Genomic DNA, 14,323 nt, shown 5'->3' on the forward strand with positions numbered 1-14,323 from the left:
AACATGTCCAAAGTATGTCAGACAAAGCCCCAAAATCCTTGTCTCCAAGAAGCAGCCTGGTTTAACCCTCTCTAGGATGAATCTGTTTGTTTTCTTGGCAGTCCACGATACATTCTATACTCTTCTCCAGCACCATAGCACCAGGAAAATACTCAGCCTTTAGGACACTCAACCATACCAGATCACAAAGCAGTGTTTGTCTAAAGACAAAACTCAGAATGCCGGATAGGAGAGGATGGAAGGATGAATGAAAACAAGACAGAGAGTGAGAAGAGGAATAACACAAAGTGTATGAAATGTAAAAAAAAAAAAGGTCTTATATAAGAATGATTGAGTGGAATACTAAACTTTTCTGTAAACTTTAACTCAAATTTTAAAACAAAACCATCAAAACAGAAATAAAGCTAAGGACAACAGCTAATAGCTTTCTAAAGGGTATTAGCTCCAGTATTTGACACTAAGTCCTTTCTGTCCAAGCCAAGAAAAAATGATGGTTCTGAGTACATCATTTATATATCCAAGTAAATCTTAGACCCATGAAAAGGACATGAATTATTTTTACCTTTTGAAAAATGAAAAAAAAAAACAAACTAAAAAATCCAGCAATTATTTAGAAGCTGTTACCCTTTGGCAATATTAAACTGCTTAAAAATGACTTCTTTTTTGCCATTAGGAAACTTTCATATTAAAATCATTAATCCTCCCAAAGACTAATCAGGTAGACCCCATTTAGAAGACAAGTAAATAAAAGATATATATATATATATAGGTAAATCATTCAGCTAATAAGTAATGTTATTATTGTTAATGCTGCTATTGTTATTATTAGGTACCAGCAAGCCGACTCCAACTCAAAGGGACTCTATGAAAAATAAATCAGAAACTGATCTTAGCCTGCTTCATTTTCACAATCTCTGCCATGCTCAAACCCATTGTTGCAGTCCTTGTGTCAATATATCTCATGGGGCGTCTTTCTCTCTTTCAGTGGCCCTCTAGTCTTCCTTCTTAAAAGCATGATGGCTTTTTGCAAGAACTAGCCCCTTCTGAAAACTTGTCCAACGTATGTGAGATAGAGTTTCACCACTCTTGCCTCTGAGGAGAACCTGGCTGCACTTCCTTCCTTTGTATATTTCATAATCTTCTCAGACCACAGTTCAAAGGCATCGATTCTTCTTCAGTCTTATTTATTTAATGTCCAAATGAGTGATATTTATGCCATTGTGAGCTAGGTTTTATGATTTAATCATTTGTTTTTATTTCAGAACTTTCTCAGATAATATTCTTTGTCAGATAATCAGAATCATCTGAGAAGGAGGCTGAAGTCTAGAGCTCCAAGTCCCAAGGAGATATTCATTAAGTTTATCTCGTAGACTAAGATTTTATAGCAGCTGAGGTTGGGATATACATTAAGGTTGTTAAGATTAAAATGTTCACAATGTTAAATTTGCATATCACCTATTAAGCTTTATTTTCCAGTTAATTAGCCAAGAATGTTTGACTAAAAGTCAGGCAAGAGTTCTGAAGTGCAGGACGGGTGGAAAGGCATTTGTAATGGCAGTTAATCCTGACCTGGCTTAGGTTTCTATCTCTGGTAGAGTCAATTAATCGCCATGGATGTCATCTTATGAGAAAACTAGATGTACCTGAAATAGAAAATTAGCTTTTAATTTGCTGTTGTGGGCTCTGGTACAAGTGACTCCATTTTGGACGAGTTAAGTTAAGTAACCCTAATGATAGCCTCTCGTAGCAACATGGCCAAAGTATGAGAGATGAAGCTTTGCCATCCTTGCCTCCAAGGAGCACTTTGGCTGCATTTTTTCCAAGATTTATCTGTTTGTTCTTTTGGCAGGCCAGGATCTTTTCAATCACTTGCTATGCACCTGAGAGCTGGACAGTGAATAAGGATGATTGTCAAACTAGAACCATGCAAACTATGACTTCGTCAGTCCAGAATAAAGCTGTCCTCCAAGCTTGGAGAAGCTAAGTGGGAAGCCCAGAGGTAAAAGACTCACCTAAGATGAGATGTTAAAACCTGTGCTAATAAGTTTGAGAGCTAAGTTTTGCCTGTAGCTACCTTTAATGCTTCAAAGGGAGAATTGAAGGGAGGTGGCAAGTAAGGAGCATTCGACTGCTAACTAAAAAGTTGACAATTCTAACCCCCAGTAACTCCCTGGGAGAAAGATGTGGCAGTCTACTTTCCTAATGATTTATAGGCTTGGAAATCATATGAACAATTCTCCACTGTCCTATAGAGATGTTATGAGTCAGAACCAGCTCTTTGACTGTGGGTTTGGGGTTAATCAGGTTATTAGTGGGCCTTGTCCCATAGCCGTCCACAGACAAGTTTTCACATTTGACCATTACTTACCAACCAACTTGATTCCCTGTTCCACTTTTTAGTCAGACTTCTTTATTCTCCACACATTCTTCAACTTTGATTTGTCCCCAAGCTTGAACCTTCTAAAATATAAAATGTCCTATATTAACAATTCATCCTAAGAATCTGCTAACCATACTCAAAATATTTCCCGTCAACATCTTCTGGGCATACTATTTTTGTCCCAGCTCCACTCCTATCATCAATTGTTTAATTGTCCCTTGAAAGGGTCATGCCTCCATGCCTCGATTACTTCTCTTAATAAAAGAAAAGTTTTTATCTGACTGATTTTGAGACAGACATTTTCAGATACCTAGGTCAGAGTTCTTTCTAAGACAATATACATACTCTTCATTTAATAGTTATCTGATATTTGTCTAATATGTCACACTTTCACAATAGTAAGAAACCTACCATCTGACTATATTTATACTCTTTTTATTAATTTCAATGAACATTTACAGAGATTTTGGATTTCCAATCATTCATTGTTGCACTTTTCTCCCCGCCCAACCCACACCCACCCCCAGTTTGCTCTTCTCTTTGAAAAGTAAAAGAAAAATTCCTTCATTGGTATACAATCCCCCACACCCCCTCACCCCTACCATGAGTATACTCCACTCTGCAACCTTCATTCCGGGCTCTTATGATAATCATAATGCTCTAAAATATATTGCTTTTAAACTGTTCTCTCCCTCATCGGTTTCAATGCAGTATACATAATTCATCCAGTTTTTTTCATTCTTATCCTACCCTGATGTCAGTGCCAGTCTAGAGCAGTGGCACTGTGCAGTGTTTGTCCTTTTGTGACTGAGATATTTCACTCAGCAAAATGTCCTCCAGGGTCACCCATTTTGAATAATATTGCAAGAGTTCCTTGCTTTTCAATGCAGTGTAGTAGTCCATTGTGTGAATATACCACAGCTTCTCTATCCATTCGTTTGTTGATGGGCACTTAGGTTGTTTCCAACTCCTTGCTATTGTGAACAAAGCTGTGATAAACATGGATGTGCATTTATCTGCTTGGATGGTGGTTATGGTCTCTTTAGGGTATATTCCCAGTAGTGGAATTGCTGGGTCAAATGGTATCTCTATTTGCAACTTTTTGAAAAAGCACCACACCGCTTTCCACAGTGGTTGCACCATTTTACACTTCCACCAACAGTGAATAAGGGTTCCAGTTTCTCCACAACCTCGCCAGCATTTGGTGCTTGCTGCTCTGTTAAATTTCGCTAATCTGACTGGGGTGAGATGATATCTCATAGTTGTCTTTACTTGCATCTCTCTTAGAGCTAAGGATTTTTAACATTTCTTTACGTGCTTATTGGCCATCTGAAACATCTGACTATTTTTCACATTAAGGACATATATCTGGGAATAGTGACAAACACCTAGGTGGGAGGAGAAGAGCAGCACTAGCTGTCATGGTTTGGCAGGTACAGGCTGGAGTAATTTGACAGTGAAGTAATGATGTAGTCACCCTCTGTTTTGTAATCTGATGATCTCATTGTCCATTTTATCATAATGTTAATTTCATATAACAACCTGGTTTTGGAATCTAAGTATGGTAATAAGTTAGAAGTGAGTATAGTTTTTAAAAGAAATTTTCTCCTTCATCAGGCCTTTTTTCCCCCCAATATCTTCAGGTCTTGACCAATCCTTACACTCCCTGAGCATAAAAGAGGGAATTGGACAAGGCCATCTTGGGTTCTCTTAGTGAATGCAACAAAATGACTGAAAATTTTAACTTTGAGCATCCTTGGCATGCTATCACAAGCTGAGGTAAGTTTGTCCTTAGTTTAATGTGGAGCTTTCTGATGTTAGCTTCAGAACCAAGTTCCTAGTATTTGAACGTTATGCCTGTAGGGACCCTGAGATGAAAGGTTTTCTATTTCTCCAGGTTTTCTCAGAACTCAAAGAAAGTAAAAAGGTCTTCTGTGAAATATTTCTCTCCTGAGATGCACCCTGCTTCCATGCTTCCTCTGGAAATGTTTTACCACCTTTCCAAGACCCATCCTGTCAAAGCAATTTTGCAAATGAACTGCTTTCCTCCAAGGAGCTGTCTTCCTGTACTTTGAGACAATCCAAGGTTCAATCCTGCACTTTCATAATCCATGACTAAGCAAACTTTAAACAGCCTGAGGTCTGCTGCCTCTTCTCCTCTCCTCCTCCCAGATGAACTCTTGGCCTTTGCTGTGCAGAACTCTTGTTAGGAAATCATCCAAGCTCTTAAGATGCAAATTTATGGCAAGAAGAGAGCACCAAAGAATGAAATTAAAAGACATTTTCTCTAAATATAAACTACTTTCCATCGGAACTAGAGAAGATCAGGCACTTTCTAGTTCAGTGCTTAAGATTATTCCATTTGATATTTATTTCTATTAATGAGTATACAATAATGCTTTATTATACAACTCCAAGATGACGTCAGCATTCTCTTTCAGACCACTGAAGAAAGATTATAAATCTAAATTTATAATTTCTTTAACAATGCTGACATTCACAGGAAATTCTGGGCTCAAAGATGTAGTGCTAGAAGAGGGAAAATGAAGAGACTCCCCAGTAGAGTTTTCTGAGAAAATCTAAATCACCAATTACTAGGGAGCCCATTCTGACTTTATAGCAACTGTACAGAGCAGAGTAGAATTATCCACAGGGGTTTACCAGCCTTCTTTACAAAAGCAGACTGATAAATTTTTCTCCTGAGAAGCATTAAGTGGATTTGAACCATCATTAGCAGCTAACATTCTTTTTTCATTACTCCTTGAGGAGGCAAAAAAGTGTTAAAAGTCGCATCGAGCAAGTTAACAGAGAGCAGCTGGCTAAGAAGGAAAGTCCTAGACTCAGAAAACCAATCTGAGTCTCAGTTTATCACCTCTGCAGGCAATTCATTTAATCATGCCATCTCTCAATTTTTTGATCTGTAAAAAGCAAGCATAAATAACATACAGGCCAGGCAAGCTCATCTGGTCGAGACAGGAAATCAATTCAAAAGTACTTTAGAAACAATAAAATGTTTAAGTAAATCAGAGCAAAAAAACAAATAGAAAGTCATCGCTGTGGACTTCAGCTCTTCCTAGCATCATTGTTTGGTCTCTTTTATTTTAAATTTCCAAAGAAAGGACAAAAATTCTCATCTTTGCAATACATCCCAAAATTTTCATGAGTACTTATATTATAAAGACAATTCTATAGGTAAATTTTGGGAGTAACAAACAGCAAAATGCATTATGCACAGAAACCTTTCTGGGACCAACTTTAGGCAATATAGATATGGTGGTTAATTGTATATGTCAAGTTGGCTAGGCTATAGTTTTCAGTGACTTGGACAAATACTTGAGTAGTTGCTTTTTTCATAATAAAATATAATGCAGTGTAATGTAATTGCTATCCATATGTAATCTAATGTAATATAACCACTCAAGCAGTTGAAATGAGAGTTCTTTATGGTGTGATCCCCTTTCAGACTATAAATAGATGTTTTGGCAGGTCTTGCTCTGCACTCCTCCCATTTCCTATCCTACAGATCTTGGTCTCTGCAAGAATTTCTGCCCTGTTGCCTGACGTGGGCATTTTGAACTTCTCAGTCTCTACAATCATATGTGAGACTTTAAAGAAAATATCTGTCAATCTATAATAACACTCACCTTCCTAAGACCTCATTTAAACTTATTTGAGTATTAATGGATTACTTAACTCAATGGAATTTGTGCTATATATAAGAACTCAGTTGTTTTTTGTTGTTGGTTTGTGTTTTTTTTTAAGATAGAAAATGTCCACCCATGTTAGAAATTCTACAGCAGATCAACTTTGAGTCAATCCCAACTCCATGCCAATAAGTTTTTTTATGTAATGGACCAAAACCTTGTAATAGTTTCATCAACAAATCCTATCATGGTTTTCAAATATAGCTCTTTCTCATGTTGGACCTGGAGTAAAGAATTAGTGCCTTGTCACTACTTTGTAAAGAAAGGGTAGCGGGGAATCAACCAAAAAGAACTTTTAAGCCTTTGTTACACTTCTCTAGTCCTGGCCCTTCACAAGAAGTTCAAAGGCAAGTCTCTACTTTGTGTAGAGTTACCTCAAGGGGCAAAGAGATTCTCAGGGCCTAGACTGCTAAGGAAGGACATCTGGAAGGTAGCGATCAGAACTGAGATTTGAACAAAAGAAAAAAGGAGATACAGGATTCTAAAACAGAACCAAGTCTGAGTTTTCTTGGTTTCTTTTTTTTTTTTTTCCACCAGATCACACTTTTCTTCATTAATTCTCATTTAATTCTTTAAAACAGCAACAGCAGCAGCAAATTTGGTAAAAATGCACATTTTTGGGTCCTAGCAACAGACTTACTGAGCCAGAAACTGCAGGAGTGGGGCATAGCCAGCAATGTCTTATTTACCAAGCTCTCTAGGTCATTTTGATGCACATGAGTTTGAGAAAAACCACTACCTATTTCACAATATGGAGTGGAGAAAGCATGACTCTGCCCAGTGTTTGAAGTGATTCTGCGATTGATGCAAATTTCTTTACTTTGGCACCTTTCACCAAAAGAAAAATTGAAAGCAATGCATCAGTTTTGGAAAGGAAAAAAATAGATATAGGATAGATAGAAAAAGAGAGCCCGGTAAGCTAGAGAGGCTAAATAAGAACTCACCAGTGATTACATCAGCCAGAAATGACCACTTAGATCACGTCTTTCAACACTCGAGGATACCTTCCTACCGAAGACAGCGTAAGTTAGCAGTCTTAATCATTATATTTTTGTGAATATTTTCCAAAACGTCCTCCAAACACTGTGAAGAATAAACGTCATTCATTTGAAGATCAAATAATCTATACTATATACGTTTCAATATTTTTAATGTAATTTTTTAAACCATTTATCTTTTGTAAGTTGTTATTGAGAAAATAAAGCAGAGCATACACCAATTCAGCAACTTCTTCATACACAACGTTGTGATACAGGTGACGTTCTTCAGATAGTACAATTATTTTTACCCTTCTTTTCAAAGTTGTTGCTTCCTCATTAACACGTTACTCTCTAATGTTATGTTGCTGTTTATAAGTCAGCTACAACTCACAGCAACTTGATGAAAAAAGATCAGATCCCCACCCTATGCTGCACCATCTTCACAATCTGTGCTTTAAAGTTCCTATCTGATCTTTCCAGGTTCTATTGACAGTTTAATTCTCTAAAAATAGTTCTTAAAAAGCAGAATTTATTTTTTTTAAAAAACAGCAGAATTCTTAAGGATGATATTTTTTACCAGTGAAACTAAATTATTGTTTGGTTTTAAAAGGACGTCAAAGTATATTTCTGATTTAAAGTTGAAGATTTAAAGATTATCCCAGGGCAATAGCTCCAGGAGTCCATTTAGCCTCTATAAAACCTGAATTTTGTTAGAATTTTACATAGTATTTGTCATTTTCTCCCTTCTGATCAAGGTTCTTCTGTAGAATCTTTAACAAAAACATTCAGCAAGGGTGGCTGGTCTCGTTGGAAAGAGGGCAGCTGCTTCTAGACCTTCTAGTCCCATTGCAAAGTGGGCAGCTGCTCATAGAGGTGATAAGCTATACATATTCCACATCTTTTTCCTGTTCCTGGCTCTCCTTTCTCTGTCCTTCCAAGAGAATAGAGACCAAATGTTTACCTTTGTTTTTAAGAGTTAAAGCACTATGTATGCAACAAACTAAAGACAACACAGAAGCACTAACCACAACATCAGATTAATTGGAATATATCATGATATCATTACTTAAACCGAGAAACCAAACCCTTTTAAATTTTTTCATTATACTTAATAAGTCTCAAACTGCTCTTCTGTTGTGGTTGCTATTGCAAATATATCTAGCATATAACTTTGCCAATCCAACTTTTTATAGGTGTATATATATGGTGTATACACAACATGTAATATCACTCAGACATAAAAAGAAATGAAGTCTTTTCTCATGTTTTTATTGATTTCCATAGAATCATTCATATACATTGTTTTATACACATATATTATATTTTTTAATTTTTTTACTTTTTTCTTTTCTTTTTTTATATTTTTTTACTTTTTAAAAAATCTTATACTAGTTTATTTACAAAATTCATGTACCTTTTTTTCAGACCAAATTATTCCAATCTCCTTCATCCCCACAGCCATCAAATTGACGTACATTATACTTTATACACACTTATATTTGCTTTCATTCATGTACATTGTGTTATATATAATCATTTATATGCATTGTGTTTTATTTAATTACTATTGTAATCACCCAGTCTTTTCAGGTCCCCATTGAATTTTTCCTATTCCTTCAACGCCCCCATCTGCCCACTAACCTCTGCTCTCCTAGTGATTTCACTTCTTTTCATTTTTCTGCCCCTTTCACCATTCCATCTTCCTCTTTTGAACATTTATCACATCTTGCACAATCCTTCTATTTTTAAAATAATAGTCTTATGCAGTATTTGTCCATATCAGACTGAGTTAGTTCACTCAGCATAATGCTGTCTAGACTCTTCCAAGTTGTATAGAATTTTATGAGATCATTTTCCCTTAGTGCTGCATTAATATTTTATTGTATAAATACACCACAATTTCTCAATCCATTTATTTATGATAATTTAGGCTGTTTCATTTACTTGTATTGTGAATAACATCAATATGAGCATAGGTGTGGATATCTCCACTTGTGTCTCAATTCTTATTTCCTTGTGATTTCTAGCAGTGGAATAGCTCAGTCATATCAGATTTCTATGGTCAACTTTTTGAAGGAATGCTAAGCTGCCTTCCACGGTACTTATACTATTTTACAACTCCACCAACAGTGTTTGAAAGTCCCAATCTCTCTGCATCTTCTTTGACATTTCTTGGTGGCTATCCTGTTAAATAAACTTGACTACTGCCCCTGGGTGAGATGGTGCCTCCTTGTTGTTTTGATTTACATTTCTTTGACTGCCAGTGATTTTCAACACTTCTTCATGTGTCTGTTGGCCACTGAATATCTTCTTTTGTGAAGAGCCTATCCCCCATTTTGCTATTGGGTAACAGTCTTTTTCTTATGGAGGCCCTGTAGTATTCTTTAGAATTTAGTTAAGAGACCCTTTCTGAAGTCCACTGCCAATTTTATTCCCCCAGTCTGTAAGTTTTCTTTTCACTCTATTAGAAAAACTTCTTGATCCACATAGGGACTTGATTTTTAAAAGGCCTAATTTGTAGCTTTCATCCTCTCTTGGAGGTGTATTTCTGTCAGTATTTGCAAACTTTTTATGCTATAACCTTCTAAGTTTGATAGGTCTCTGATCTACCTTGCATTGATTTTTAGGTATGATGTGAGGTATGGATCCAGCTTCAACTTTCTGCAGAGAACAGTCTAGTTTTGCCAGTACCATTTGTTGAAAAGTTTATCGTTTCCCCATTTGATAAGTCTTGTATCCTTGTAAAATACCAATTGACCATAGATAGATGGATCCATTTCTGGGTTCTCAATTCTATTCCATTGGTCCGTGTGTCTGTCGTTGTACCAATATTATGCTGTTTGTGTTACTACTACTGTGCAGTATATTTTTAAATCACAGAGTGCTATGCCTCCTACTGCATATTTTTTATATTGGTTTGCATAAAAATCCATATATATTATATTTCATTCATGTGCATTATGTTTCACACGTTCCTCTATTCTCATTTCTCAGAAGAGCTTTGTTTATTTAGGGTCTACTTTCTTTCCAAAGAAAAACATAACATAGATTGTTTTTTCTATCTCTTTAAAGAATGGGTTCTGTATCTGTATTGGGATCTGCATTGAACATGTAGATTGCTTTTGGTAGGATTGTCATTTTCACAATGTTGTGTCCTCCTGTCCATGAACAAGGAATTTTTTCCATTTATTTAAGTCTGTTATTATTTCTTATGGTAGTGTTCGATAGTTTTCCTTATAAAGGTCATTATGTGTCTAGTAAGATTTATTCCCAAGTATTTCACCTTAAGGTTTGCTATTATAAATAACATTGTTTTCTTAGATTCCTCCTCTGTGTTTTCTTTGTTTCTGTAAAGAAATCTCACTGATTTTTATACATTGATCTATATCTTGACACTCTGCTAAATTAGTCTACTAGGTCTAATAGAGTTTTCATGTTGAGTCCTTGGGGTTTTCCGTGTCATTTTGTCTGCATATAGTGATAGTTTTACCACCTCTTTGCCAATTTGGATGCCTCTTATTTCCCTCTCTTCTTATTGCCCTAGCAAGTACTTCAAATACAATATTGAAGAGGAGTGGTGATAGTGAGCATATCTTTAGTTTTTCTCCTTTGAGAATGCTTTTAGTTCTTCATATATATTTCTCACTATATTGAGGAAATTCCCTTCCTTTAATATTTTGTTCCATGTTTTAATTAGGAAAGGGTATTGGATTTTGTAAAAGGCCTTTCCTGCATAGGTTGATAGGATTATGTGGTTCTTATTCTTTGCTTTAGGTAGAGCAGCTGGATTCTACAAAGGTGTGTTTTGTTTTGGTTCAGGTGTGTGAGCTGATTAGGTTTGGCTTTGTATTTTAAAAAAAGGCATTTGGTTGACAATTTGGGGATGCTTTAAAGCTCCAGAAAATGATTGGAGCAATTGAATTCTAAAAAGGTATGTTTTCTGTTTTGGTTGAGGTCTGGATGTGGTCTGTTGCTCACAATTGGGTGTGAGCTGATTGGTTTCAGCCTTGTATTTCAAAAAATCATTTGAGCCCTAGGGCCTTTGCCCCTCAGGCCTGGTTTTAATTGTTTTCAGTCAATCATTCTTGTAAGTAGTATAGCACTAATCTGTCAATTTGCTGTACAGAATGGTTACTGTGATGCTAAACACTGTGAAACTGAAGTCTCAAATGTGATAATGGTTACCCATGGTGGACAGTGTTTGATGGAGCTCTCAAATTAAAAGAAGCTTGGAAGCAAGAGTGGCATCCCCTTCCAAAACAGCTTGCCTCTGAAAACTCTAGAAATTAGAGAAACAATGAAAGTTATGCATGTTCTGGACTTTCATTCATAGGGTCACTGTGAGTTGTCTATGACTAGATGGCACTTAACAACAATAACGTTCTTTGCTTTGTTAATATGAGTAATTATGTTGTTTTTTCTTTGGTTGAACTCTCCTAGCATACCTATTATTAATCCAGTTTGATCATGATGAATTATTGTTTTATATACTGTTGGACTCCATTGGCCAGGATTTTGTTAAGGATTTTTGCATATATGTTTATGAGAGATTGATCTATAGCTTTATTTCTTGGTAATGTTTTTGCCTGGTTTGTTTTAGCATAAAGGTTTTACGCTTGCTTCACAGAATGACCCTGAGTGTGTGTTGTCTATTTTTTAAAACAATTTGAGCAGAATTGGTGATTGTTCACCTTGAAACTTTATGGAACTTATGCATGAAGTCATATGGGTCAGGACTTATTATTTTGAGTGGGGTGGGCAAGGATGTGGGGGTAGTTTTTATGGCGTGCTCAATTTCTTTTGTAATAGATCTATTCAAGTGTTCTACATCTGTCTGTGTCAATCTGAGAAGGATGTAGATTCAAGAAATTTGTCCACTTTCTCTAGGTTTTTTAAATTTATCGGAGTATGTCTTCACACAGTATTCTGTAATTACCAACTGAATTTCACCTGGTTCTATTGTGATGCCACTTCTTTCATTTCTTACTGGAGTTAGCTGAGTCTTTCTTTTGTTAAATTTGTCAATGATTTAACTATTTTTTAACCCTTTTGAAATATCAGCTCCTAGTCTTTTTGATTATTTGAATTATGCATCTGTTAATTAAAGCAAGTCTATTGGTATCCCATCAATTCCTGGAGCCTTATTTTTTGCCAAGGCCTTCAATGCAGCTCCCACTTCATCTTTCATTACCATTGGCTCCTGTTCATATGCTCCTTCCTGAAATTTTTCAGTCTCAATCAATTCTTTTTGGAACAGTGACTCTGTGTATTCCCTCCATCTTCTTTTGATGCTTTCTGGGTCATTCAATATATTGCCCAAAGTATATTTCAACATTGTGACATGAGGCTTAAATTTGTTTTTCTGTTCTTTCAGCTTGAGAAATACAAAGTGAGTTCTTTCCTTTTTAGTCTCCAATTCCAGCTCTCTGCACATTCCATTATAATACTTTGCTTTGTCTACCAAGCTGGCCTTTGAAACCGTCTGTTCAGCTCCTTTACTTTGACATGTTTTCCTTTAGATTTGGCTTCATGACAATCCAGTGCAATGTTTAGAGTGTCTTCTACCATCCATTTTAGTTTTTCTTTCCCTTCTGTTTTTGTAATGACCTTGATATCATTCCACAACCCATCTGTTCTTCTATCATTGGTGTTCAATGCCTCAAACCTATTCTTAAGATGATTATGAAATTCTGATGGAATTGATTCAAGATCATATCTTGCTTCCTATGGACCTATTTGTATTTTCTTCAACCTCAATTTGAACTTGCATGTGAGTAATTGATGATCTGACCCACAGTCTGCCCCTGGCCTAGTTTTGAATGCTGATACTGCTGATGTTGCTAGGAGGTGCTATTCCTTGGAGAGGGACATGATGTTGGGAAGGGTGGAGGGTTGGCAAAGGAGAAGAAGACCTTCACCAGGTATATTGACAAGGTGACTACTTCGATGGGCTTTTGTGTGTCAGCAAGTGTGAGGATGGCACAGGACAGGCCTGGTTTCAAATCTTTTCTTCATAGGCTCAATATGAGTCTTACTCGACTTGTCCTAACCACCACCACCACCACAACAACAACAACATCTCTTTACTTATGGTTCTAACTCTTTAGTATATCATTTGTAACTTCTTCAGTATTAGTTCATGTAATTTCACATCAATGTATATCTTCTGCATGCTTATCTCTGAGTTTTCCTAAGGTCTGTGATTTGATATGCTTTTGAATATTGAGCTTCTCCAACAATTTCTTCGACAAATGTAGTCAATCTGATTCCTATGCAGCCCATTGGGTGAAACCCATGTGTAAAGTCCTCTTTTGTGTCTTTTAGAAAAAGTATTTGAATAAATAAATAATTATAAATACAAAATTAAATCATTCTATTTCCAGCATCATTTATATCACCAACCCATATTTTCCAACTACTGTTCTTTCTTTATTATTTCTTTCTTTTGCATTCAAGTCACCAATTATCATTAGCACAGCCTGATTGTATGTTCGGTCAATTTCAGACTGCAAAATTTGGTAAAAATTCTCAATTTCTTCCTCTTTGGCACTAGATAGGAGCATATACTTGAATAACAGTCATGTTGATGGGTCTTCCCTGTATGAGTAAGGATATTATTCTATCACTCACAACATTGTATTTCAGGATAGAGCTTGAAATTGACTTTTTGACTACGAATGCTACACCTTTCTTCTGCTGTTTTTCATTCCCTGCATAGTATATGATTGTCTGATTCAAAGTGTCCATAGCTGGTCCATTACATCTCACTAATGCCTCATATGTCAATATTCATGTGCTTCATTTAATTTTTAACAATATCCAATTTTCCAACATTCAAGCTATGAACATTTCATGTACCAATTGTTAAACTTAATTGTACTCATGAGGAACCTATACCTGGACCAGGAGGCTATTGTGCAAATGGATCAGGGATTTGGAATTGGGAAAGGAGTGTGTTAGGGATCTATTCTGTCTCTATACCAGTTCTATCTATATGCTGAGCAAGTTATCTGAGAGGCTGAACCCTATGGAGAAGAGTGTGGCATCAGGATTGGAGGGATACTCATCAATAACCTGTGTTATGCAGATGACACAACCTTGCTTGCTGAAAGTGAGGAGGACTTGAAGTACTTATTGCAGAAGATCAAGGAGTGCAATCTTCAGTATGGATTGTGTCTCACTATCAAGAAAACAGATTCTTACCACTAGACCAATAGGAAGTGTCATGATAGATGGAGAGGAGACTGAAACTGTCAACA

This window comes from Elephantulus edwardii, unplaced genomic scaffold (assembly GCF_000299155.1).
Source record: "Elephantulus edwardii isolate Elephantulus edwardi_28Jun2011 unplaced genomic scaffold, EleEdw1.0 scaffold00019, whole genome shotgun sequence".
NCBI lineage: Eukaryota > Metazoa > Chordata > Mammalia > Macroscelidea > Macroscelididae > Elephantulus > Elephantulus edwardii.